The sequence below is a fragment of the Miniopterus schreibersii genome (assembly GCF_964146895.1).
Source record: "Miniopterus schreibersii genome assembly, chromosome: 1".
NCBI classification, from domain to species: Eukaryota; Metazoa; Chordata; class Mammalia; order Chiroptera; family Miniopteridae; genus Miniopterus; species Miniopterus schreibersii.
In genome coordinates, this window is record NC_138101.1 from 69,832,998 (window position 1) to 69,859,817 (window position 26,820).

The 26,820-nt window shown below is 38.9% G+C and overlaps 1 pseudogene across 1 annotated transcript; it reads left to right on the top strand.

The window, feature by feature from the left end:
- On the top strand, positions 1-24,927 carry LOC308566086 (proline-rich protein 11 pseudogene; annotated as a pseudogene). The gene is made up of 2 exons: positions 1-178; positions 24,091-24,927. The product of its transcript is annotated as a proline-rich protein 11 pseudogene (transcript).
- Positions 24,928-26,820: the final 1,893 nt, after the last annotated feature.

Below are 26,820 nucleotides of genomic sequence, written 5' to 3' on the forward strand. Positions count from 1 at the left end.
ATGGTGAAGCTCCCAGGGACTTACAACAGCTGGAAGCCATCACCCCCTCAAGCTCTGAAGGAGCAAGATGAGGAAGTTGTGTTACTGATACCAGAAAGAGCTGTACTTCTGACAAAGGGGCCACCCGATAGAGAAGGTGACTTCAAGGAGAAGGAAGGCAAAATCATGGCCCAAAGCTGTAGGGAATTTTCAGGAAGGAACAAACACTCCAGCCTCCTTCTCCTTCTACCCTTCAATCTCCTGCTTTTTCGTCTCTAATTGGCCAAGCCCAGTTGAAAGCCAGATGCAAAGGAGCCCAGGTGACTAGTCCACAAAGCTCATAAGGGCAGAGACTAGACGCCGAGGGGCAAAGAAACAACAGCACACTCTACTCAGGGAGCTCAAAGCCCAGGATGTCTCAGCTAGATTTTTTTTTTTTAATTTATCTTTATTGTTGAGAGTATTACAAGTGTCCCAATTTTCCACCCAATTGACCCCCTCCACTTTGCTCCCACCCCCTCCCCAGGCCTTCACCCCATTATTGACTGTGTGCATGGGTTAAGCACATATGCATAAGACTTCTTTGGTTAATCTCTTCCCACCCTCCACCCCCCTTCCCTCTTTCCTCTGAAATATGATCGTCTGTTGCATGCGTCAATGTCTCTGGATCTATTTAGTTCATCAGATTCTTTTGTTCATTAGCTTCTTCCTAAAGAAGACCTTTCAACTTTTCCTGTAGTGCTTGTCTGGTGGTGATGAACTCCTTTAGCTTTTTCTTATCTGTGAAGCTAAAGATTCTCTCTTTGTCTTTAACCTTTGGCATTTTAATGATGATGTGTCTTGCTGTGGGTCTCTTTGGGTTCCTCTTGTTTGGGACCCTCTGTGCTTCCTGGACTTCTAAGTCTATTTCTTTCCCCAGGTAGGGGAACTTTTCTGTAATTATTTTTTCAAATAGGTTTTCAATTTCTCGGTCTCTTTCTTCCCCTCCTGGCACCCCAATAATACAAATGTTGGGCCTCTTGAAGTTGTCCCAGAGGCTCCTTATACTATCTTCATATTTCTGGATTCTTTTTTCTTTTTGCTCTTCTGGTTGGGTGTTTTTTGTTTCCTCATGTTCCAAATTGCTGATTTGATTCTCAGCGTCCTCTACTCTACTGTTGATTTCCTGTAAATTATTCTTCATTTCAGTTCATGTAGCCTTCATTTCAAATTGGTACTTTATTATGTTATCGATTTTCTCAGTTATTTCCCTAATAGTATGCTTGAACATCCTTATAAACAAAATTTTGAACTCTCTGTCTGTTAGCTTGCTTGGATCTATTTCATTTAGTTCCTCTTCTATACATTTTTTCTGTTCTTTCCTTTGTGACATCTTTCTTTGCCTCCACATTTTGGCTGCTTCCAGGTGTTTGTTTCTATGTATTAGGTAGAGCTGCTATGTCTCCTGGAATTGGTAGAGTGGCTTTGTGTAATAGGTGTCCTGTAGGGTCCAGTGGCTCAGTCTCCCCAGTCACCTGAGCTGGGCCTTCTAGGTGCTCCCCTGTGTGGACTGTTTGCACTGTCCTGTTGTAGTTGAGCCTTGGTTGCTGTTGGTGTTACTGGGAGGAATTGACCCCCTGCCAATCATCTGTGAGGATCAGCTGCAACTACAGCCAAAGAAATGCTGTGCTGGAGACACACCTATGGAGCAGGATTTACTTCAGTGGAGCTTTGGTGTTCACCAAGTAGGCCCCTTGAGTGTCACTCGTGGATGTGGTAGGGTTGTAATCCAGTGTGGTCAAGTCTGACTACCCGGTGCACTGTCTCTGGGGCCTCCCAGGAGGTGCAAAGTCAACCTCTGCCAGTGCCCTGCCCAGGGCCACCCAGCATGAGCTACATAGCAAATTGTAGTTGGCCGCTACTTGTGCTGAGCTTGTCGTTGTCCAGGAGAGGCCAAGCTATGAGCCAATGCAGCTGCCACTAGTGCCAGGCCTGGGGCCACTTATCAAGCTGTATGGGGCATGATGCTGCTTGTTTGAGAGATTTTAGGAAAGCCCCAAGCATGAGGCTGGAGAGGCCACTTGCACAGAAAAGCCACTGGAAATGTCCTGGATGAGCTGCAGGTGGGGAGGGGCGGGGCTTCTGGGAATCACGGGGCGGGGCCAAAGGTGAGAGTCAGGTGCTGGCGATTCAAATATGGCGCCTGCCTGCCGGCTGTGTGCGGGGAGGACTCGCCACAGGAGCCATGGCCTCCGCCAGCCCTTCTGCCTGGGAGGAAGCCGCCCCTCCACCTCTCGCCCGGATTTCAGGCAGGTTAGTTCCTCCCCGAGGGTCCCAGGTCCTTTCAGGCTGCTGCCCGGCGCTGGGCTCAGAGGGAGCGTCCGAGTGAGTCCGTGCCGGGCCCTTTAGAGGAGCTGCTGGGGCTCCCGCAGCCTCCGCGACCCTCAGGGACAGTCCCCGCTGGTTTCACAGCCTAAAGGTGTGGGGACGTCTCTTCCCAGCCTGGAGCCCTGGGCTGGGGGCCTGGTGTGGGGCTGGGACCCCTCCCTCCTCTGGGAACCCTCTACCGCCAAGATGTCCTCCCGGGTTTAACCTGCGGCACCGGGTGTGGGCTCGCGGCCGTGTCTTTGCGATTCAGCCCCGACCCGCCCGCGTCTCCGCCCCTCCTACCGGTCTCGGTGCTTCTTCAGCTCCCTGGTTGTGGGGCTCCTGTGCACCCGGATCTCAGGAGGCTCTGAGTGACGGTGGTTCTGTATTGTAGCTGTGATTTTGATGTGGCTGCGGGAGGCGGCGGGTGCAGCTGTGACCTACGCACCATCTTGTTTCTCCTCAGCTAGATTCTGTAATTACCTGTTCTCTCCCCTGTACGGTCAATCCTCCAGCCCATGTACTGGTTCCATAAATAGTGTTTAAAATTTTTTCAGTTGGAGTTACACATCAGAAAGCCATTCTCTGACTACCTTCTAATTCCTTTCTCGCTCTACCCATTCCACTCTTTTCTCAGTTATACTTCTCTAAAATCGTTATGTTTACTTATGTTCATCTGTTCATCATCTACTTCCCCAGATAGAATTAAGCTCCCTGAGAGCATTGGACTGTGCCTGGTACAGAGTGGGCACTCATTTGTTAGTGAATAAAGGTGTACATATGCATGACCGCTGTATGTTGAACAATGTGACCGAGGTAAAATGAATCAGCTACAAGACCTGAACCCAAGGAAATAGAAATTAATTCATCATTTTAATGCCCAACATCTTTGGGCAGAGTTCCCCAAAATATATATCATTGTCAGAATGAAGAATCCCCGCCTTTTAGTACAAGAACAAAAGCAGAAAAATCACCTGTTTCTCTGCCCAATGGCAGCCAAGACATGGGCATATGACCTGTAACCTGCCAATCAAATGCTCCGCTTTGAACCTTGGAGGAGTGGCGAACAGAAATATATTCCAACTATATCACTTCTTGTCTCAAGAACCCATCAGTGATGCAGTTTAAAGTATTTCCTGTTAAGTATAAATTTCTTGGGCTGATATTCCAGATTTTTCAGACCCTTCTTGTCTATCATTAGATTAATTAAAAGCTGGAATTAGAATTCAATGCCAGGTCTATCTAACAAAAAAACCCATGTACTGCCCATATACCCTACTGTCATTTCAACAAATGTTGCCTCTGGCATTTAATGAATGAACCAGTCAAAAAAGAATTAGTGGGTTGGGCAGATGTGTTTTTATTTTACCTTACAAATCACAGAACTGATATTATAGTCACAAGATGTAACTTTTAAATTTTCTAAACATTCCTTTCAAATGAGAATTTATTCTCATTCACTGTGAAGGAGTCATGGCAACTTTTAACATTAAGAAGCTGTTTCTTTTCATCTCTCATAAAGAAAGCAACTAGAAAAAGCAACTACAGTACAGAAGTCATGTACTTGTCTAAGCTGTTTCACAAAATTGATTTTGGTGTTTTATAAAAGTCTTCAAATCACAAAGTAGTAAACATATATATAAACGTTTAAATGTTTTATTTGAACTTTTTTTTGAAAATTCATGACTAATTCATTAAAAGAGAAGAAAGAAAGCCTAAAAACAGAATTTAAAAGAGTATTTAGAGAATGATAACAATTGCTTCTAATCCAAAACCACAGAATTCAAAACCACAGTTCAATTCAATCAGGTGAATATGAAAATATACATTACTATAGGCTGGTCGGTCCTTCAGTGCACATCTGATCTGAGACACCATTCCTGCAAACAAAGAAGAACAATGAAGCTACAGAGGGGAAGATTGTATTTTGGCAGGTCGTATATTAATGATCGTATAAATAAAATAATAATTATAACTCACCATATATGTGTCCTATTAGTCTTATATTAGCCTTTGGTTAAGAGTCTGATTCTAGGTCCAATATTAGCAATTAAGAAATTAATTATTGCCCAGCCGGGTGTGGCTCAGCGGTTGAGTGTCGACCTAGGATCCAGGAGGTCGGGGTTCGATTCCCGATCAGGGCACATGCCCGGGTTGCGGGCTTGATCCCCAATTGGGGGCATGCAAGGGGCAGCCCATCAATGACCTTTTCATCATTGATGTTTCTCTCTCTCTCTCTCTCTCCCTCTCCTTTCCTCTCTCTGAAATCAATAAAGATATATTTTTTTAAAAAAAGAAATTATTTAGTAGGTGATTTTAGAGATGTTTTTTCATGAAAAAGTCTTTCAGTGGTAGAGAGTGATTACAGAAGTTAGATGGATAGACTATGGACAGAAAGAGATGATAGATACATAGATAGATGATGATTGATAGATAGGTGATAGATAGATATTCAGATAAATTGAAAGCTTTCTGATATGGTATTGAAAATAACAGTAATTTTCCTGGATGTAGTTATCAGTATATGAACACTGGTTAAACTTGAGAAATATTTCAATATACAATTTTGCAATTTAACTCAAGGCAACAGGAAACCACTGAATAGTTCCCAGTATTAGGGGAGCTTAAGTCATGTCATTACTTATTAAGGTTATATAAAGCACATGTCAGCAGCATAAAATACACCTACACAAGTAATTACTGGTATTGGTTTGAGACACTCCCAGGATTTCTCTACTTATCTTGAAGGGTGTCATAAAATTATCAAAACAAAATTAACATTCTTAACTTTTAAAAATATGTCTTAAGACTTTGCAAAAGAACTCAATGGCTATGACCAAATAATTAATAAAATATTGCACTTCAAAATTGCAGGAACTCACAATCTTTACCTATTATAGCTAAGCAAAATGATGGCTACGTCAGGGAAATTCCTCAAATCTATGGAAACATTACTTGCCTGATGCTATACCTCCACCCAGTGGCAGTTAATGCTAACTGGACTAGAAAGACTCCAGCCAGATAAGAGCAAGGGAAAGAACAAAGATGCTCACAGTAGGAAAGGGGCTTCTACAAAAGGTCAGGTTCCAACCACACTACAACTGCCTTGTACCAACAACATGCATTATTTCAAAGTATTCAAAGAGTCTCAAAGCTGCAAGACCATTTAGAATGAGGAAACTAAATCATTCAACACCACAGTTATGTCTACAATGTGAAAATAATCCAATGGAAAGTGAAAATTTTGGTCAATTTTCCAGATATTTGACTCTACATAAATAATAACCCTTGGACAGACTTTTCCACTGTATGTTCTTAGGTAACATTTGTAGAATCTGAGATTAGAATCTGAGCATTTTGCCTTCGTTGTTTTCTCTAATTTCCATGACATTTCTTGTGAAATGTATGTCAATTCAATAGAAGAATGTCTGGCTCACAGCTGTAGCCCAAGCTTAAAACAATGCCTGTCCCATATTATGTTCTCAATACATATTTATTGATTTAATGAAGAAATCTGATTCCTCCTACAGTACTTTAGATATGCAGTCTTTTATTCTCAAAGACCTTTGAGAATCTGAAAAAAAAGCAATAAATTCTTTCTCCCAAGATATGCGTATATAATTATGAATACAGTTTCCCTTGGACTCTATCACTCATGCTTATGGACAAGGTAAGAAGTGCTGTTCTAAAAAGAACATTAAGACCACTTCATAATTGGAAAATTGAGATGATGAATTGCATACATTATTTTTGTCTGCCTCGCTTCATCTATTATTGTCTCAGAAGAATTGGTTATATTGATGGTAAAATTAAAACTAATAGGAAAAAAGTTAGTTCTATTTGAAAATCATACCAAATACCAAAAAATATATATGAGAAGAACACCAGGGAAAAAAAGATTAATCTGAGAACACCAGACATTCAGTCTACTATTGTTCCCCTTCTGTTCTTCACAGGGATGTGCCCAGAGAGATCATAATTATGAGATTCAGCAGGTCCCAGTGCCCTAAAGAAGGCACTCCTGGGATTGTACCCCCATCCTGCAAGAAGGGCCAAGTCAATGTCCAGAAGTTTCCGCATAAAACAATAAGTCTATTGCTCAAAATGAATTTCACACTAAAACAGTGTCCTAGCTCTGGGCTCTGAAATCCTTGTTGCACCAATAGTTGTACAACCTCCCTTTCCTGTGTCTTGGGTTTCATAACCTTTCCTTACTTGCATCTTTGCAGAACATAGGAATTTTTCAGTTGTTCTCTCCAAAACCATTTCTGGCGCTGGTTTGCAACCTCAGGAGTTCCTTAGGTGAAATATGACACTGGCCCCCATTTGTGGAGGGCAGGGAGATACTAAAGAAAGAGGCATTAGGGCGAGTCTTGGCTGCCTCCACTTGGTCATCTTTGCGTAAGTCCAATGGGGTGGGGGGTGGACGGTTGTTGTTTTCATTTGTTTGTTTTGGTCTTTCTTAAATGGTTTTTAGATGATATTCATGAAGAGCAGTCAGTACCTAGAACCATGCCACTAATGAAAGGAAGGCCTGTCTGAGAAGGTGTGTTTCTGCCCAGAGCTGTCATTCCACCCTGGGGGCCCTCTGCTGGGAAAACAGAATCAAGTCTCAAACCATGCCTCTTTAATTGTATCTCTAGTATTATAGATGTAGGGCAGGACTGTATCATACCTCTGTGGATGTAAAATATCTTGTTCCTGCTTTATGATACGTGGTAGTGACCGTGCTTTATCAGAGCTGTTTTTAATGACGTTATTCTAGAATGTTTTCTTTCCAGTTGATGATGGAGAAGCTCATTAAAAAAATGGTGCCAGGTACCACAACAGTAACAGAACTTCACTGTGTTCTGGGGATATGTTTTTTACCTTTTTTCTTTTAATGGAGTGTTCTGGATGTCTCTATAATTTTGTTTAGATGACTACAGAACCTGGAAAAGCTATTGCTGCTCTTGTTACATCAGTGTTTGCTTTAAAATAACTTATCAAGCCATATATTTGTATTTTATACACAATTCTGAATGTATGTTATATTTCACAATAGAAACTTTCTAAGAGAAAGAAAGTGTGAGATAGTACATTGATATCTATAAGGCATTATTTCCAAAAAGGAACTAAAGTGACAAAATTAACAAGGAATCTCACTTTTTTGGAAATGAGATAAATGAATATATATTTAAGGCAATAAATTTTTTACATATTATATGTATTGGTCTCATTACATATTCTTATGTCTCAAATAGGTATCTTAAAAGACATGCATTTGGGGGGGCGAAATTATTCAAAACTGAAGCAAAATCAGAAGAATAAAGATCATACACAAATAGGAAACACTGACCTTCCTTAAACATTTACAAATGAGCTCTTGCAGTTTTGCTCAGTGGTTAGAGCATCAGCCCGTGGACTGAAGGGTCGAGGGTTCTATTCTGGACCAGTCGGTGTGTCTCTCACATCCATGTTTCTCTCTGTGTGTCTTTCCCTCTCCCTTCCACTCTCTCTAAAAAAAAAAATCAATGGAAAAAATATCCTCAGGTAAAGATTAACAAAAAAGAAAAAAAATTCACAAAGATAAAGAGTGATTATATTTTTCCATAAACAGTAAAAACAATGACAAATTAATTTGTAACTAAAACAGGTTTTGTGGGTGGTGAAAAATTCAGAGATCTAGATAGTTTTGTTTGAAAAATAAACCTGTAAAAATTATCTGTAATCTATGCAACTTGTGTTCTTTGCCCATTCACACTTATTTTCTTCTCTTCCTCCTTTTTCTTTCACCGTTTCATACTAAATGGGTATAAAAAGGGAAGCAGAATAAAGTTGAATAAAGAAAAAAAGAAGAGCCCAGCCGCGCGTGGCTCAGCGGTTCAATTCCGGGGCAGGGCACATGCCTGGGTTTCGGGCTCCATCCCCAGCAGGGGGCGAGCAGGAGGAAGCCCGTCAATGACTCTCTCATCCTTGATGTTTCTACCTCTCTCTCTTCCTCTCCCTTCCTCTTTCTGAAATCAATAAAGATATATTTTTAAAAAACAAAACAAAACTCTTTCTTTAAAAAAAAGGAAAAAAGAATAAAGAATTTCAAGGGGGGGAAATTCACTCAATTTCATTGTTTCACAACATTAAAGTAATGAGCACAATTCATAAAAGATTCTTGTAAATCAAATAACTTTAAATATAAATATTCTGGAAGAGTAACCACATAAAGATATATTTTAAAATAGTGTATCTCCCTCTCTGCAGAGAGAGTTTTACATAACAAAATTTCAGCACGTGCTCAGTAGTAGTAGTAATAACATCTATTCGTTGATCTATTATAAATTTTTCTCTAGGAATCTACTATTTCTACACATGTCTAAAAAAAAATTAATCTTGTCTACCTAAGATCCTCCTACCAACAAGAAAAGCAAACCAAGAAAAAAGTGTCATTTCAATCCAAACCCATTTGCTTAGGTTTTGATGTACCAACACATTGGAAGTTATAACTGTGGCAGGCTTTGTCCTTGCGGAACATCATATTTTATCTGTCAGCTACTGACATTAATGGAACTGCAAAAGAAATAGGAGGAAATTACTCCTTTTACTCCTACATGGTAACAAAAGCATTCTTTCTCCCTCCTCAAGTCTATACCGACTCTTGTATGCCTTCAAGCGTCCTTCAAGTCTCAGCTGAAACATCCTAAAATTATTGCCTCACAGTCTCCACAATTGAAGCTAATTATTTGTTCAAGTGTTTGCTTCATACTTCTTACACCTACTAGACGCATGCTCCATGAAAATAGCAAGCGTAAATATCTAAGTTGCTATTGTATCCCAGCTATCTAACCTGGTACATGGTAATAAATAAATAAGTAAATAATAATTGTATATTTTCATTCACTTGAATTCCCTCAAGTTAAAATTCAAAAAATGTATGATGAATTTAAATGCCAAATAAGACACTTGATAGACATACTTAGCCTAGGACAGTGCCAAGCTCCACTAAAATTCATTGTTTAATAAATATTAAGCAACATTATTATGAGTCAGTACTAGTCCATAAAGTCACACATTTACTATAAATTGATAGTATTCTTAATCTCTCCTGAAATATTCTTATTGAATTTCCACAAATAAAAGGAAAACTTAAATGTAAGTTCTCTATTTTAATAGCTATGGCATTTAATCAGAGTATAAGCCTGTATAGCCCGTATTACTGGCTTGGAATATATGTTTGGCCTCATGTTGTATTTTTCCACTGTACATCTCTTTCCCCCTACCTGGCTTTATTAATAGAAAATCAGTGATCTCTTTCTTCTGACCTACCCTTTCCTTTTCTGAGCCCAAAGGCTTATTCATTCAAAATGTCTGGCTGCTGGTGAAAAGCAGAAAGGTTTCCTTGCCTAGCACAGCTATTGTTTCTTTCACTGTCACAAGATGTCACTGCTGAAAACCACAATCTAATGGACACATACATGTCTTCTCTAACCTGCAACAAAATCCTTTCTAATCCCAGTCCCTGCAAAACACCCTTGGGTGTTTATAAGCTCTTTACTTTTATAGCTCTTTAATTTTCTACACAGATGCTCAGTCTTTTTTTTTCCAACGCATGACAATTAGGCCAGAGTGGCTGAGCCTACAGGAGTTTACAGCCTGCTTCATACTATGCCAGAACTTGCAAGCCAGGGGCCCCTGGTTCAAATATTTCTCTTTGATATGTTTTGTTTGTCCACGCTCTGAAAAGTCACCTAAAGTTTTTCACAGAAAAGAGCTGAATTTCCAGTTTCTCTTGAATAATGTTGCAACACTGACTTAAATCTGACGCAGCAACAACCTTCAGGAGCTGAGTTGCAGGTACTTCCTTCTGTCTCCTACATGTCAGATTACATAAGGCAAACACTTCTCTACCATCTTCTTCCACTCCGCATTCCCTAATGTTGGCTGTTACCTGCCTGTAGGCAGGTGAATGTATGTTCATTCTAGGCCCTAATGGTTATACAAGGTCAACAATCCAGAGTTGCGCTTTTTTCACAAACTTTCCTATGTGGACCTGAAACATCAACCAAGGTCCCTTTGTCCATCAGAGAGGTCTCTGGGACCTCTCTACCCAGAAGACTCATTGACCCCCCCAACCATCCAGTAACAAGGTCTACAGACAAGGCCAACTACCTAATTTGCAAGTCCCAGTACAAAATGAAAACGTGGGATCTCTTATTCAAAAAGCAAAAAAAGTGTCAGTGAAGGTACTGCAATATAAAACTTTTCCTTTTTTATGGTCCCTCTCTCTAAATGTGCCATAATGATTTTTATTTACTATTTAATAAAATAGTGGCAACCTCTTATTTATAGCCAGTTGGTCAGAAGTGCAGGTAACAACCTGGGATTTTCACTGGCATCTGAGGTGGAGGACAGTCTTGTAGGACTAAACCCTTAGCCTGTGGAATCTGATGTTATCTCTGGGTAGATAGTGTTGAGTTGAGTTGGATGGCACTTGGCTGATGTCAGAGAATTGCACAGTGGTTTGGGGAAAACTCCTGCCACACATTATAATTGGGGGGCCAGAACTGTTACATAGCATGTTTTATTATGAGAATTTATCAAATCATACTAGCCAAAGTCTTGTGAAGACCACCAAGTAACAAATATTAAAGCATTCAGTCTGTACATTAATGAGGAGGCTCAGTCTTTCCTTCTCAATTAAATACAGCTTGGTAAGGAGCAGAAAGCATTATTTTGTTTCCTTGGCCTCCTTTCTCTTTCCATTTATGTACATTACACTGTATACTATGTAATAGATATATCATATATCCATAGTGACCTTCATTCCTGAATATAAGTGCTTTACTATGCCACAGAAAAAGTTTTCTTTACCAGAAAGCTTGGCCAGCCCAACTTCAACTACACATTAAAACGAGGACTTTGATACCATTTCATTTCTCTGATAAAAAGATGATAAATGTGGTGTAAAAATATGATGATAGGGTCCATTTCTAGTGGGAAATTTTAACAATCTATTAATAATCAATTTTCCATGCATTTTTCATTTGTCTTTTTCCCAGAAGATATGGTTTTAGGGTTTTTTTCCCACAAAGTTTAAATATTTGTCTCTTTCAATACTCTTCTATTCCTAGAATACATCGTCCATCAAACTGTCTGCCTTGGATTTGTCTAAAATCGAAGATAAAAAATTTTAAAACTAACACTTAAAATATATTTTATTTTGAGTTTACCAAAATGAAATGCCCATCAAAAATAATAAACTCTGATGCCAAACCAGGGTTTTCTTTGCAGATTAAACCAGGCAACATTCAGCTGATGCTCAAAACTAATATTGAGAATGGTGGTTTCTCAAAAAATTAAGCATAGAATTACCCTGTTTATTCCACTTAATTCCATAGTAATTTCAATTCTGAATATATACCCAATAGAACTGAAAACAAGAATTTAAATGGATATTTGTACAGTGGAATGGTAGTTTCCACAAATGGGAGAGAGGGAATTAGGGAGGTGTTGCTTGATGGGTGCAGAGTTTCATTTTGGCAAGATGAAAAAGTTCTGGAGACAGATGGTGGTGATAGTTGCACAGCAACATGAATGTACTTGATGTCACTGAACTGTATACATAAAATAATTAATATGGTTAATTTTGTTATGTATATTTTACAATTTTTAAAAATCTTATAAAAGAAATAGATGTTAGCCATAAAAAATTTAGAAAACTCAGTTAAGCAAAAAAGTTCTCATAATTTTACAAACATCGTATAACTACTGTTAGCATTAGGGAGGGGGGTAGAATACCTAATACCAATGATTATGCTGAATGTGACATGACTATTCACACTCCCGACACACAAAAAGTTGAACAGTTTAAGCAAAACCAAGTTGAAAGAAATGTTGAAATTCATATTTTTTACACAGTAAAAAAAAAGAGTTCCAGAAGGCTTAAGGAATTTCTCCCAACTTTACAGAACTCAAAATATATATTGACTCTCAGCTAAGGCTCATCAACACAAAATATCCATTCAACAAATATTTTATCCTACCTAGAAAAAAACTAATTAAGTCTTAAACAAATTAAGTCTATCCATGGTAGCCAATGTGTTTCACATTTAAAGCCTTATTACATAGATATAAATAGCACAAAGCTATAGCCTTTTAATTAGCAGATAGGAAGGAGGTGGAGAGTATTAATTTAGATGACAGCAAAGCTTCTATTATGTATACAAGTACCAGAAATGATGTACATTTGAGTCAAACATTATTATTACTGCTTTGTGTTTTCATCTGGTTTTTGCTTTTTTTTCATACATTTAGATTACTCATCATATGGTTTCTCTAAAGTCTGAAAGTTAATCTCTAATGTGGGAAGGAAAATTGATTAAAACATTGAGAACAGGAACTGTTGCTCTTATTACTTCATGTGGGCTCACTACAATAAGAGGAAATAATCCACTTGATCTAGAATACGGCCCCTGGAAATCCAACTTGATGTGAAATTTTTTTTTTTTGCCTAATCCAGTATTTATAATCAATTCTATCAATATCTGAGTACAGTATACAATTTTTAGAATGCTTATGGCATTTATTTCTGCTGTTGTTTCTACGTTGTTTTTTTAAATTTATCTTTATTGTTGAAAGTATTACAGATATCTCTTTTTCCCCCCGCATTGACTCCCTCTGCATCATTCCCACCCCCTCCCCAGGATTTCACCGCACTATTGTCTGTGTCAATGGGTTATACATATATTCATATAAGTTCTTTGGTTAATCTCTTCCTGTCCCACCCCCTTCCCTCTGTAATACATCAGTCTGTTGCATGCTTCAATGTCTGGGTCTATTTTGTTTGTCAGTTTATTTTGTTCATTAGATTCCACATATGAGTGAGATCACATATACTTGTCTTTCTCTGACTGGCTTGTTTCACTTAGCATAATACTCTCCAACTCTCTCTACGCTATCTCAAAGGGTAAGAGATCCTTCTTTTTTACAGCTGCATAGTATTCCATTGTGTAAGTGTACCACATTTTTTTATCCATTCGCCTACTGATGGGCACTTGGACTGTTTCTAGATCTTGGCTATTGTAAATAATGCTGCTATGAACATAGGGGTGCATATATTCTTTCTGATTGGTGTTTCAGGCTTCTTGGGATATATACTACCAAAAGTAATCTATAGATTCAATGCAATTCCTATTAAAATACCAATGACATATTTCACAGATCTAGAACAAACACTCCCAAAATCTATATGGAACCAAAAAAGACCCTGAATAGCTGGAGCAACCTTGAGAAAGGAAAACAAAGTTGGAGGCATCACAATACCGGATATCAAGTTATACTACAAGGCCACTATAATCAAAAAAGCCTAGTACTGGCACAAGAACAGGTATATAGATTAATGGAACCCAGAAAATGATGCAAGCCATTATGCTCAATTAATATTTAACAATGGAGGCAAAAGCATACAATGGAGTAAAGACAGTCTCTTCAATAAATGGTATTGGGAAAATTGGACAGGTACATGCAAAAAAAAAATGAAATTAGACTGACAACTTACACCATACACAAGAATAAGCTCAAAATGGATAAAAGACTGAAATGTAAGTTGTTTCTAATTTTTAAATTAATTTAGTTTCTAATTACATTTGACACACAATATTATATTAGTTTCAACTGTACAACATAGTGATTAGACATGTATATACCTTACAAAAGGGTCACCTTAATAATTCTAGTACCCATCTGATTCCAAAGATAACTATTACAACATTATTGAATATATTCCCTTTGTTGTACTTTACAACCCCATGACTATTTTTATAACTAACAATTTGTACTTCTTAATCCCTTTCACCATTTCCTCCCATCCCTCAGTCCCCCTTCCCATCTGGTGATCATCAATTTCTTCTCTGTATCTATGAATTTGTTTCTGTTTCACTTGTTTATTTTGTCTTTTTCAGATTCTACATATATGTAAAATCACATGGCACTTGTTTTTCGCTGACATATTTTCACTTAGCGTAATACCCTCTAGGTGCATCCATGCTGTCTCAAATGGCGATATTTTATTCCTTTTTGTGACTGAGTAATATTCTGTCATGTATATGTACAACATCTTATTTATCCATTTCTCTATTAATAGACACTTAAGTTGCTTCCATATCTTGGCTATGATAAATAATGCTGCAATGAACATAGGGATCATACAGGGTGGGACAAAATTAGATTTACAGTTGTGAATAGAAGAAACACAGAATTTATTCTTTTGTTATTTATTAATTATTGTATTATTTTCCATACAAACACCTATAAACCTACTTTTGCCCCACTCTGTATATTCTTTAGCATTAGTGTTTTGGGTTTCTTTGGATAAATACCCAGAAGTGGAATCGCTGGGTCATAAGGCAGTTCTATCTGAAATTTTTTGACCAATCTGCATTTTCATCAAGTGCACAAGGGCTCCCCACATCCTCACCAATGTTTGTTGTTTGTTGATTTATTGATGATAGCCATTCTGACAGGTGTGAGGTGATATCTCATTGTGGTTTTAATTTGCATTTCTCAGATGATTAGTAACGTTGAGCATCTTTTCATACATCTGTTGGCCATTTGTATGTTCTCTTTGGAGAAATGCCTATCAAGATCCTCTGTTCATTTTTTAATTGGATTGTTTAGGGGTGGAGGGTTGGTGCTCAGATGTGTGAGGTCTGTAAAAAATTTTGAATATTAACATCTTATGGAATATATCATTGGTGAATATCTCCTCCCATTCAATAGATTGTCTTTTAGTTTTGTTGATGGTTTCCTTTGCTGTGAAAAAACTTTTTATTTTGATGTAGTCCCATTTGTTTATTTTTTCTTTTGTTTCTCTTGCGAAAGAAGATATATTAGAAAAAATACTACTAAGAGCAACATCAGAGAGTTTACTGTCTATGCTTTCTTTGGGGAGTTTTATAAAAAGATCATTTTCTTAAACTTAGGATTCTGGCATTTCCTAAGGCTGGGGAATTTTCAGGTTTTTTAAGGAGACCTGTGGTTTAATAAAGATGCTGCTTGTAAGCATATTTTATTTTATGTAGATTTTTTTTTATTGGGGGACTTAAGAGCAAATTGCTGTTAAAAAAGGAGTGGTGGGTACACACTAGTGTCACTACTATTAATTGCAACACATAACTGAAGCCAACCCCTAGGTCTTGGTGCTGATAAAGTTGTGAATGCTCTGACCTCCTGGCATATGTCTTGTTGATTAAGGTAGTTCATGGAGGGATTGCCACTTGAGCTGATGTCTTGAATCTCTGCTGTTGATAGAGGAGTGGTTCTCAAACTTTAATGGACATAAAAGACTCACTTGCACTATTTGTTTTACCAATTGTGAACTGTATGCTGAGTTTCTGATTCAATAGATCTGGGAAAGAAATCTTTCATTGATCACACATTAAAGATGATTCTAGGCAGGAGCTCCAGGGACCATGTTTTGAATATCGCTTGCTAGCTAAGCTTCCTATGTCATTAATGTCTGGATTTAGGCTGTGAATCTAACAATGTGATAATGGGCTCTTACTGATGTGTAGTGGCACAGATGAGAAACTCATTTTCTCAATGAAAAGGCAAAGCAGGAAGAGAGTGAGACAGATCCTCAAGAATAGGGATATTGTGGGGAAAGTGAAAACCCTTAGACTTTATCACCACCTTCTCTTGGCAGAAGGCCCCAGTTATGTAAACATGTTATAGCATAGTCATAACAGATGCCATGTTAGCTGACTAATGTCTGACTCATTCTTGGCTGAGAACCACCATTGATCTGGGTCCTATAAGACTGGCCCGGGACTTTCTGGGGTACAGTTTGTCCCCCGGGATGCAGTTTGTCTCCTGTGTATGCCTGGCCCGCCAGCTGCCACAGGGAAGAATGCGGGTTTATCTCTTGTGTACGTTCAGCCTGCCACAGCCAAATAAAAAAATGTCTCATCTTCCTTCAGCGCCACAGTTTTCCTTCGGACTGCCCGGATCTAGTGTGAATAACCCCAGCCTTGATCGTTGGCATTACAAATATTTAATCTGGGATTTAGCAGATGAGAAGGAATTTTCCAGCTAGGAAAAGAGAACAAGAGAAAGGACTTGCAGGAAGGAAAGTGTGTGCAGAAGAATGGCAGGTAGAGATGACAAAGGATAGGCCTGGGCTACCTTATGCAGAGCTTTGTGCCCTCAGAGGAGCATAGTTTATCCTGTGGCTTGGTTGTTTCCAAACACAAGAGCTACACCAGAAATCTCCTGAGCTACTTATTAAAATGTAGATTCCCAGGGCCTCCAGAACACTGACTGAATGAAATCCCATTGGGGAGAGACCTGGATATCTAGACTCTTAATTAACAAAGAGTCCCAGTGGTTCTGATAAGCAGCCAGTATGGGAACAGCTGGTAGACCAAGAGCTACCAGCAGTCTAGATCCTTAAGAGGATACAGCATCTGGGAGTTGATGGCATGACATATCCAACCAGAGGAGTAAAATATAGTCAAGGAGAAGGTCCAAAGCCAGAAACAGGTCAGTCGGAAAATTCCATAGAGAAAGTGATAGATACAAAAATGAGAATTAGGCAAATGAGTTGGACTAGAAAGAGCCTAAGATGTGTCCACGGAAGGCAGTTTGTAGAAATAAAGACAAAGTGAGACAGAAAAACATTCTATAAGAGATCAGGGAGAGGTGAATTTCCTGAACTCTGCAAGGTACTATCCAAGGAGATAGCTCAACAGCATCCTTAGTCTAGCTGATGATTTTCACCTGGAGTTGAAAAGACAAATCTAAGAAAAATCAGGATTGGAGTTTGGAAATTATGGTTCAATAGGAACCTGACTTTTAAGGGACCAAGTGGAGAAAACAGACATCGAATTATCAAGAGAAGAGGGTAGTATGAGATGTCTCTCTTCGCGTTGTAAATTACATTCTCGGTAGGATTCAACTCATAGTTTCCTTCGTGCTTCCTATCTAAGCATGCAGAAGTGTTCTTTAAACTGCCAGTAGAGAGTGCCATGATTTTGGTAAAAAATAAAGGTAAAGCCAATGATAGTAAATTTAATAACTTGTTTAAGAAAGAAAAGAAAAACTTGTGTTAAGGAAAGTCTAAACCAAATTAAGATACTAAATCCATATCTGAAGGCTTAGTCAGTGACCACATAAATTTTTTTTAAATATATCTTTATTGATTTCAGAGAGAGGAAGGGAGAGGGAGAGAGAGAGCTGGAAACATCAATGATGAGAGAGAGTCATTGATCGGCTGCCTCCTGCACGCTCTCTACTGGGGATGGAGCCTGCAACCCGGGCATGTGCCCTGATGAGGAATTGAACCATGATCTCCTGGATCCTAGGTCGATGCTCAACTGCTGAGCCATGCCCGGCCGGGCCCAAATAAATATTACTCGGAATTTTATGTTCTACATTAGTTTTAACTTATGACCAATAAATTGCATAACTCAGCCAGGAATGACACGGATCACCAAACCCACAAACAGAAAAACTCTGAAGAATTTTGAATATGGATGTTGGTTAAGAAATGTTTATTTGCTATAAAGCTAGCTACTTTCACTGTGTTATAACTTTTGTGAGCTTTAGGCACTTTTATTTTCATGGGCCCCTTCCTCCATAAAATAGATATATGTATAAAAAAATTTTTTTATCACTGCTTTGGTATAAAGACAAATATACTCCAGGCTGGATTGTTAAATATTATTGTTATATTCAGTTTTTCCTCTTAAAGTGAAAATATTTTTGTGGTCCCCTTAAAGTATCATGGGCCCTAAACACTGTACCTATTATGCCTAATAGACAAGCCCATCCTGGCTACTTTAACTTATCCTAAGAAATGGAATATAAATAGAAAGTAAAACGAGAGAGAGAATGAGGATGAGGGAGAATGTAGCCCACGTTGTCCATGGCAAAACCAAAATTCCTTGGAAGCTACATGCATTATCTTCAAATTATATTCAAATATTGCAAAAAGTTGTTTTAAATTACTTCTCTTGAGAATTTGGGCTTTATCTTTTAAAAAAGATATAGAAAGCACTATACGTATAGGTTTTCATTTTAGAATGGCCCCTTCACCACACTGTAAAGAGTAAATTAGAGCAGATGAGGCAAGCATTTGGATTACAAAGATCACCCACCACTCCTCTCTCAAGTTTCTTCTTACAAATTTCTCTCAAAATGTCATGCAACCTCCATTGGCTTTGAAATGCTCCTGGAAAATCCTTCCTCTAAACTTGGGTAAGCCTGACCTATCATTCTTAGGACTTATTAAACACTGCTATGGGGGAAGTGACATTTCTGCTTGATTAATCTTGGCTGAAGGGTAGCAAGATATCAAAATAGTACTTTTTGATTTAGAGTTTCACCAGTGACCCCAAAGACTAAGGACAATGTCTAAATTGAGTTGCTAGACCACTGGAGCAATACATCCTATGGACTGTGAAACTGATTCTATCAACATCGCTCAATCTCCCACCTCCATTTCCATGATGGTTGAAACTGAGGAAACCTATAGAGAGAATGTCTTTGGAAAGAGTTCTGCGAACTATAGAAGGGATGGAATATAGGAAGGAAAGAAAAATAATTTTCCCTCACCTTAATCCAGGAAAGAAGGGCTTCTATGAAACTCTCAAAGAGCTTGACCTACAGCCTCTGAAGATTGGGAGGCCAGAGGCTGGAATCTCTGCCTCTGCTGTATGAAGTCTAAAGATACAAAGATGTGACTAGATTAGCCTGACTGTAAATAGCAAAGAGGGCTGCATTGGACAAGATCTACACTTCCGGTGACAGTGTACAAAGGTGTTTGTCTCCCAGGACCCAGATGTGGATCCCTGGGAAGAAAGGCAGCTTAGTACATGAGAGGTCATCCTGGAGAAGCCAAAGGCCCACAGTGGGAGGCATATTGCCAGAAATTTATGGCTAAAGGGGGACTCAAAAGCAGCCCAATGTGGGAACATTACTTGTTTAATGCAGTCATAGCTCCTTTTGCAGAAGGGTTTTCCGGGAGAAAAAAGCCCCCTCAGAAAAAAAAGAGCCAATAATTGTATATCTGTCAACTTTGACACACTTAGCTTTGTCCCCTGCCCTTGACTGGCTGTTTTTCTTTGAGGAGGTTTTTACAATATGTCTTATAATTTAAATTTCCTTTAAATAGATATGTGTGGGGGTTTTTAATGATCAGAAATTTTTGTGTCAAGAGAGATGTAGAGCCTAGATCTATATCTCCTCCCCAAAATCTGGGTGGAAATATGGCCCATTTTTAACCCATAGAACATGGAAGAAGTGACATTGCATGACTTTCAAGGCTAGGTCAGAAAAGGTAGTGCATCTACCACTTAGTTTGCTAAGACACTAACCTTGGGACCCCCAGATGTCACATGAGGGGATTACCCTGAGGCTGCCATACTTTGAGGAAGCCCAGGCAATGGAGAGAAGCCATGTGGAAGTGTTCCATTGACCCTGCTATTGACTTAACTGACAAATGAGGGAAGACACCTGCAAATGATATGAGCCTCTAGCCCTTGAGTCAACACAGCCATCATGTTTTCCCAACTGAGGACCCAGACTATGAGCAGAGAAAAGTCATTTAAACTATGCCTCATCCAAATTCCTAGTCCACAGAATCTTTGAGCATAATAAAATGCTTGCTTTAAAGCACTAATTTGGGAGGAATATGTTGCACAGATAACATCAGATTCCACAGGTTAAGAGTTCAGCCCTACATCACTGCCCTCTGCCAACGCATACACTCTTCAAATGCCAGCCGGAAACCCAGGCTATCTGTGCTTCTGATCAACTGACTACAGACTGAAGTTTCCAACAAGCCCCTCCAACTCAGAATGCCATCGTTGTTACCTATATTACAACCCACTCCTTGGTTCAATTAATTTGCTAGAATGGCTCACGGAACACAGAGAAACATGTTACTTACTAGTTCACTGATTTATTGTGAAAGCTTTATTTATTTGTTGTACTCAGGAACAGCCAGATGGAAGAGATGCACAGGGTGAGGTATGTGGAAAGGGGCATGACACGCCTATGCCCTCTCCAGGCAAGCCACTCTCCCGGTACCTCCATGTATTCTCCAACCCAGAAGCTCTCTGAACCCCATCCTCTTGGGTGTTTATGGAAACTTCATTACATAGGTATGATTGATTAAATCACTGGACATTGACAATTTATTTCAATCTCCAAACCCCCTCCCCTCCCTGGGAGGTGAAAGTTTTGGGGTGGGACTGAAAATTCCAACCCTCTAGTCACATGGTTGGGTCTCCTGGCAATCAGTCCCCATCCTTAGGTGCTTTCTAAAAGTCACCTCATTAATATAACAAAAGACACCATTTTCACTCTCATTGTTTAGGAAATTTCAAGAGACTGAGAGCTGTGAGCCAGGAATTGTAGATGAAGAAGAAATATATATGAGATATATGTTTTAGTCATCTGAATGGCTAAATATATATTTCTTACAAATAACAATATCACAGATATGATTCCATGTCCCTTCACCACCATGATTATTCTCCCATGAATGAGTCAATTTATACCCAAACAAGAAACTTCCTATAATAAAAGCTACCCAAAAAAAAAGAAAACCTACCCAGTAATGCCACAGACAACCTTATAAGGCAGTGAGATTACTATCACTGAAAGAATAGCTTTGAAGACTCACTCAGGGATGTTGTAGAGATATTACTAAATCAGAGTGCTCAGGATGAAATGCACAGTCTCTCTGACTCAAATTTGTTCAAGCCTGCTTTGTTCCCATGGCCTTCAGGCTAATCACTGAGTCTTGCATATAGATATGCTAATCATTAGAGGAATTTGTCTTGAGTTTTACAGAAACAGCCCCTCCCATTTTCCCTTCCCTTGGTATAAAAGAAGCCTGGACTCTGTACTTTCTTAAGATGGATTTGAAGTACCACAATGCTCCCATCTTCCCAATTGGTGCCTTCTCCATCAATAGACCTTTCCTTACTCCAAACTCTGATGTTTTGAGTTTTAGCCTTTCAAAGCATCAGGAACATGGACTTTGGACCAGTAATAAGAGAAGATACTAGAATGTCTGTCCTCAAAGAAACTTTCAGATTTTAGATTTCAGATTTTACAACATGTTTAAGACCTGATATTCTGTTTATATTCTTTCATGAACTGAGTAATAAATGAAGTATGGAAGGGACACATAATAAAAATTTTGATAATAGTATACTTTTCACAAAGGGAGAAAACTGCAAAAAGAAAAAAAAAGAAATGAGAGCATTTTAAATAATAAACAACAAGCTAGTTTGTCATAGTATCTCATTTACCTCCCCTCTAGATAAACTAGGTCTTTGTTTAATCCTTCTACCACAGATGCTCATGAGAACATTTTTACAAAAACAAGTCTTATGGAATTAGATCTAATTGCTTGATTTTTTAAATCTGCATTGAAATAAAAAAAACTAGGAGGAAGATTTCTTTCACGTGGTTAGCCCTGTGGCATTTTCATACAAACTTATCTACAGATCAATCTCTGAAATATGGTTCCTTTTAGTAAAACATATTTGGACCAAACTTTCATCTTTGAGTAAATAATTAAAAGGTTAAAAGGAAGTTTTCTGAGCCTGGCCCAACACATAGTGAGGTTGCATTTCTAAGCTGTCCAGCTTCCTGTTAATTTCCTTAACAAAGATGCTGACCAAGAGAACTTGTTTACAGACTGAAAATTCCTAAGATGTCTGTGCTTTCATTCAAGCTCTTATTCTACTCATAGAGTTAAATGAGCTTCAACTACGACAGTTTTGATAAAACAGCAAATACAGAATATTACACCCTCAGGAGACCAATATTTCAGTCATAGTCTTATCCTTACTCTGGAGACAGGGGCACTTTCTAATTTATAAGATCTTTACTCTTTGAAGTATTACAGTGAAGAGCAGGGTTGCCTAAAGTAGTGAAGGGGCCTTTGGCACTTTTGTTGAATTCCCCCCAAAAGTGGCTTCACCCTTTACCCTCCAATAAATTTAGGTTTAAGGCCAAAGATTTAAATGAAACAAACAAACCAGAAACCAAAAAATATCCAGAAAAAAATGGATTATTTTTAATCTTGAAAGGAGAATAGGCATTATAAGCATAGCCTCAAACACAAAAGCCATAAAAGTAAAGTTCAACTTCATAAATGTTTAAACTCTCTTAATGGCAGTAAACAAACAAACAAAATAAAACCACTGACAACAGGATAAGAATAGACCATTCACAGAAATAAATATGAACAACAAACATGAAAAATTCTTAATTTCCTTCATAATTTTAAAAATGGAAATCAAGAAAGAATATATGCACCCCTATGTTCATAGCAGCACAATTTGCAATAGCTAAGATCTGGAAACAGCCCAAGTGCCCATCAGTAAATGAGTGCATAAAAAAGCTGTGGGACATTTACACCATGGAATACTACGCAGCTGTAAAGAAGAATATTCTTGTACCCTTTGGAACAGTATGGATGGACCTGGAGAAAATTATGCTAAGTGAAATAAGCCAGGCAGAGAAACACAAACATCACATGATCTCACTTATATGTGGAATCTAAAGAACTTAATAAACTGATGAACAGAATAGATTCAATGACATGGAAGCATGGATCAGACTGACGAATGTCAGAGGGATGGAGGAGGGCGGGTGGGTGAAGGCGGAGAGAGTAACCAAAGAATTTATATATGTCTATGCACAACCCAAGGACACGGACAATGGTGGGAAGGGCCTGGGGACAGGGGTGGGACTGAGTGAAACAGGTCATTGGGGAGATAAAGGGACATTTGTAATATTTTAAATAAAAATAAAATTTTTTTAAAAATGGAAATCAAAGTGAGGAAACTGCATATTTTACCTACCAGATTAGCATTCCTTTTAAAAATAAAACCCAGTGTGGATGGAAGGAAATAGGCCACCTCGTACACTGTAAATGAAAGAGTAAATTGCTGCAAATTTTTTCATTGACTTTTTAAAGAGAAAGGGAGAGAGAGAAAGAAAAACATCAATTTTCTGCTCCACTTATTTATGCATTCATTGGTTGATTCTTGTATGAGCCCTGCCTGGGGATTGAACCCACAATTTTGGTGCAACTGAATGACGTTTTACCAAATGAGCTACTAGGCCAGGGCACAAAATTTTTGAGGGGCAATTATGGAGAGACCATGGCTAGGTTGGATTTAATTTGAATTTTTCTTCATGGCGAGAGTGAGGCGACTGCCTGGACTCCATTTAATATGCAGACTGTTAGACTAAAATCATGCCCAAGTTCAAACGACGAAGAAGAAAGCTAAAAGCAAAAAGATTTTTCAAAAAAAAAAAAAAACCAGGCCTCTCACTTTAAAAAAAAAAAAAAAAAGAAAGAAACCTCTCACTTGCAGTCTAAGCTCATTACACCTCCCCCTGTGCCACCCTCACCAGAAACAGTGGTTATTTCAACAGATACATCACTTGGCAAAAGCCAGCTAAGATCACCCTGGAACTTCAAATTTCCCAGCATCAAACATGCTGTAAGCTCTCCCTCTCCGGAGCATGCCCACCACTTTTCCTCCCCTTTCCTTCCCCCCAGGCACATTCCCTTTGCCTCTCCCTCTCCTGAGCTCCCAGGGCCCTTCTGCCTCTGTAACGTGTTTCCTGAGCCTAGGCGGCCCTGCTGGCTCGCTTCTACTACCTCTGTAACTTCCTGAACTTTCTCTTTTAATTTGAAAAATTAAAAAAAAAAAAAAAAAAATCCAATAAAACTTTGGACAAACTGGTGCCAAAACTGCATAGCTCAGAGTTTAGGAATATTGAAAGACATTTTCTGTCCATCCCATTTCTGCCACCGAAAACTTAATAGTCTGCAAAAAGGGTTTTGCATTTTGGAAAGTGAATTATGCAAGCTCCAGGAAGCACTGAGTACCTTCTCAGAAGGTTCTTCCTGTACAACCGCTGGGCAAACCCGTTACATGGCTGTTGAACTTACAAATGTGCCTTCCTGTGCTCTAACCACCCTGGAGCATCCCGGCTGTGCTCCGGCCCGCACCGCCACAGCCGTGGCCACGGGCCCCCCCACCTGGCCTCCACCCCCTGCACCCATGGCACCTTTGCTGCTCAGGAAATCCAACCTCACCCAAAGCACTTAAAGTGGGACCATTTAAAAAAAAAAAAAAAAAGATGAACCTATGTTAATAACAGTTAAAGATCTACTTACTGTAAAATTAAAAAAAAAAAAAACAACAACAGAGTTTTGGTGAAAGGATGAAGCTTGCTTGCTCCATCAACAAAGGCCCAGAATTCACTAGTTAGATTTCTGGCCTGCAGCATGTTACCCTGAAACCCAAGCCCAAAGTCTTACCAACTAGAGTTGCAAATGTTTTCATACTCCTGGTAAGAGTCAGATAGATCTGCAGAAACTACTTAGAAAAGTCGATGTAGAAAAGAGCCCAGGTGGGACCCCACTTACCGATAAAGAAAATATGCAAACAGAAATTGGACTGGCCACAGTAATGAGCCAGGTCTTCAAGAGAAAGTTTCAGCTGGCTCACCCTAGAAGCCCAGCTGAAACTCTGCCACTCTCTGCAGACAGCTTTGATGATCAAGACTGATGCCAGCTCTGCCTGCCTCTAGTGATGATTCATAAAATATACAGATAAAACCACCTCAATCCTTTTTTAAAAAATGTAGTAGGGTATGCCTAAGTAATTATTCTAATATGTAATTTTATTTAAAGAATTCAAGTATAAATGGAGCCCATAAATACTGTGGTATAAAGTGAGTATTTGGATATCTCCTAGTTTGCATGGTCAATAAGAGAACAGACAGAAAACGCAATCCCCAGGACAATGTTTATTCTGGAATTACCCAATTTAGTTGGGGTGGAGGGGTTTTTCAAATTTAACTAGATAACTCTAATTTGTACTCTGTAGATGCAGTTATGACATTAAGATAATAAACTAGTTCCCATTCATCGTGGGTATTCTCAGGTAATTGAAAAGAAAAGTCTTTCAGCTTAAAAAACTCATTCATTAAGCGCTACAAACTTGGTAGATAAAAAAGACCCTCTCGATTTGATTTCTGTTCACTATAAACAGTTAAGAGCGAAGCGCATCCTCCTTCCAAGCCCAACCATTATCCAAAAGGATTGGAAGCAAAATATCCAATGTAACCTTAAAAACAAGAATGTATTATTTCTAGCGCTTAGGTACGTAGATAGTTATATCTGGCTCTCTGAAGTCTGATATATTCATTCTTTGATGTCTGCTGTCCATATTCATACAGCTAAATATAAATTCCATGAAGACTTCAACATGAGCCTTCTGTTTTCCGCAGCGCCCTGCGAAGGATTCTCTGAGGTCCTTAGCAGGGTCACCCTAAGACCTGACTCATCCTCAACAGCCTGTCGGTTCAGCAGCAGCAATAATGCACACCTGACTGGACTCTGTTCTTTCCTGCCAGTCCAGGGTTGCCAGATTTGGCAAATATAAGTAAGTGATTCCCGATAGGCTTTGAATTTCAGATAAACAACAAAAACTTTTCTTAAGTTTTTGGGGTTTTTTATTTTTTTATTTTTATTTGAATATAAATATGTTCCGTTAAACAGTGAGTAATTTTTTTTAGTATAACCATGTACCAAATATTTCATGGGACATATTTATACAAAAAAGAAAAATACATGTTTGCCTAGAGTTCAAATTTAACTGGGCATCCTATATTTTATTTGGCAGCCTTATCAGTCAGTCCCCTACAAAGCTGCCAAGTGTTTCTAGGAGCCCCCAGTTTGTCAGACATGTGTACTTAGCAGTGGACACTACTAGAGCTTCAACAAGGCCCCCCATCACTAATGTTCTAAATATCATGGAGGAAGGGGAACTCTCATTAGGGTGAGGGTGACTGAAGGTGCAGGATTAGCTTTGATGCTGGTAACCTCCACTGCAGTTCCAGAAATAAGGAGAGCAGTTCTTCATGGATAGGAACCAAGGGGTTTCAGACTCTTCACTGCACTTTTTAGGCTGAGATGAAGCAGCTACATAGATGATATCCTTGAAATACCCCCTGGTTAGCTTAGGCTAAAAAAGATATTTTAGCAATTTCCCAGAAATGCCTATATTTCCACAGATAAATATTGCTTTGAGATGACAAATTGTGCTGTGAGTCACCAGACTGGAAAGCAGACCTGGGGACACTGTGTCTATGAGACCCACACTTATGTTTGTAGCACAATTAGGAATAAAAATTCACACTCCCAGAAACAGCCTCCTCCCCCTCAGAGATATCAGCACCATCCAGGTTCCTCAAGGGACCCCTCCTCCAAGGTCCTGAGGAACCAGCAACAGCTGGGAAACTTAAAATGGCCACATTTTCCAAATGGTCTTGAAGCTAAAGTTCTGGACACACTTTAAGTTATGTCATAAGATGCATTTGCTTATGATTTGAAAGACAGAAGTGAGACAAAGGCCATTTCCTTGTGGCTGTGGCTGTGGCTGTGGCTGCTGATGAACAGGTTGGGCAGATAAGAGTGTT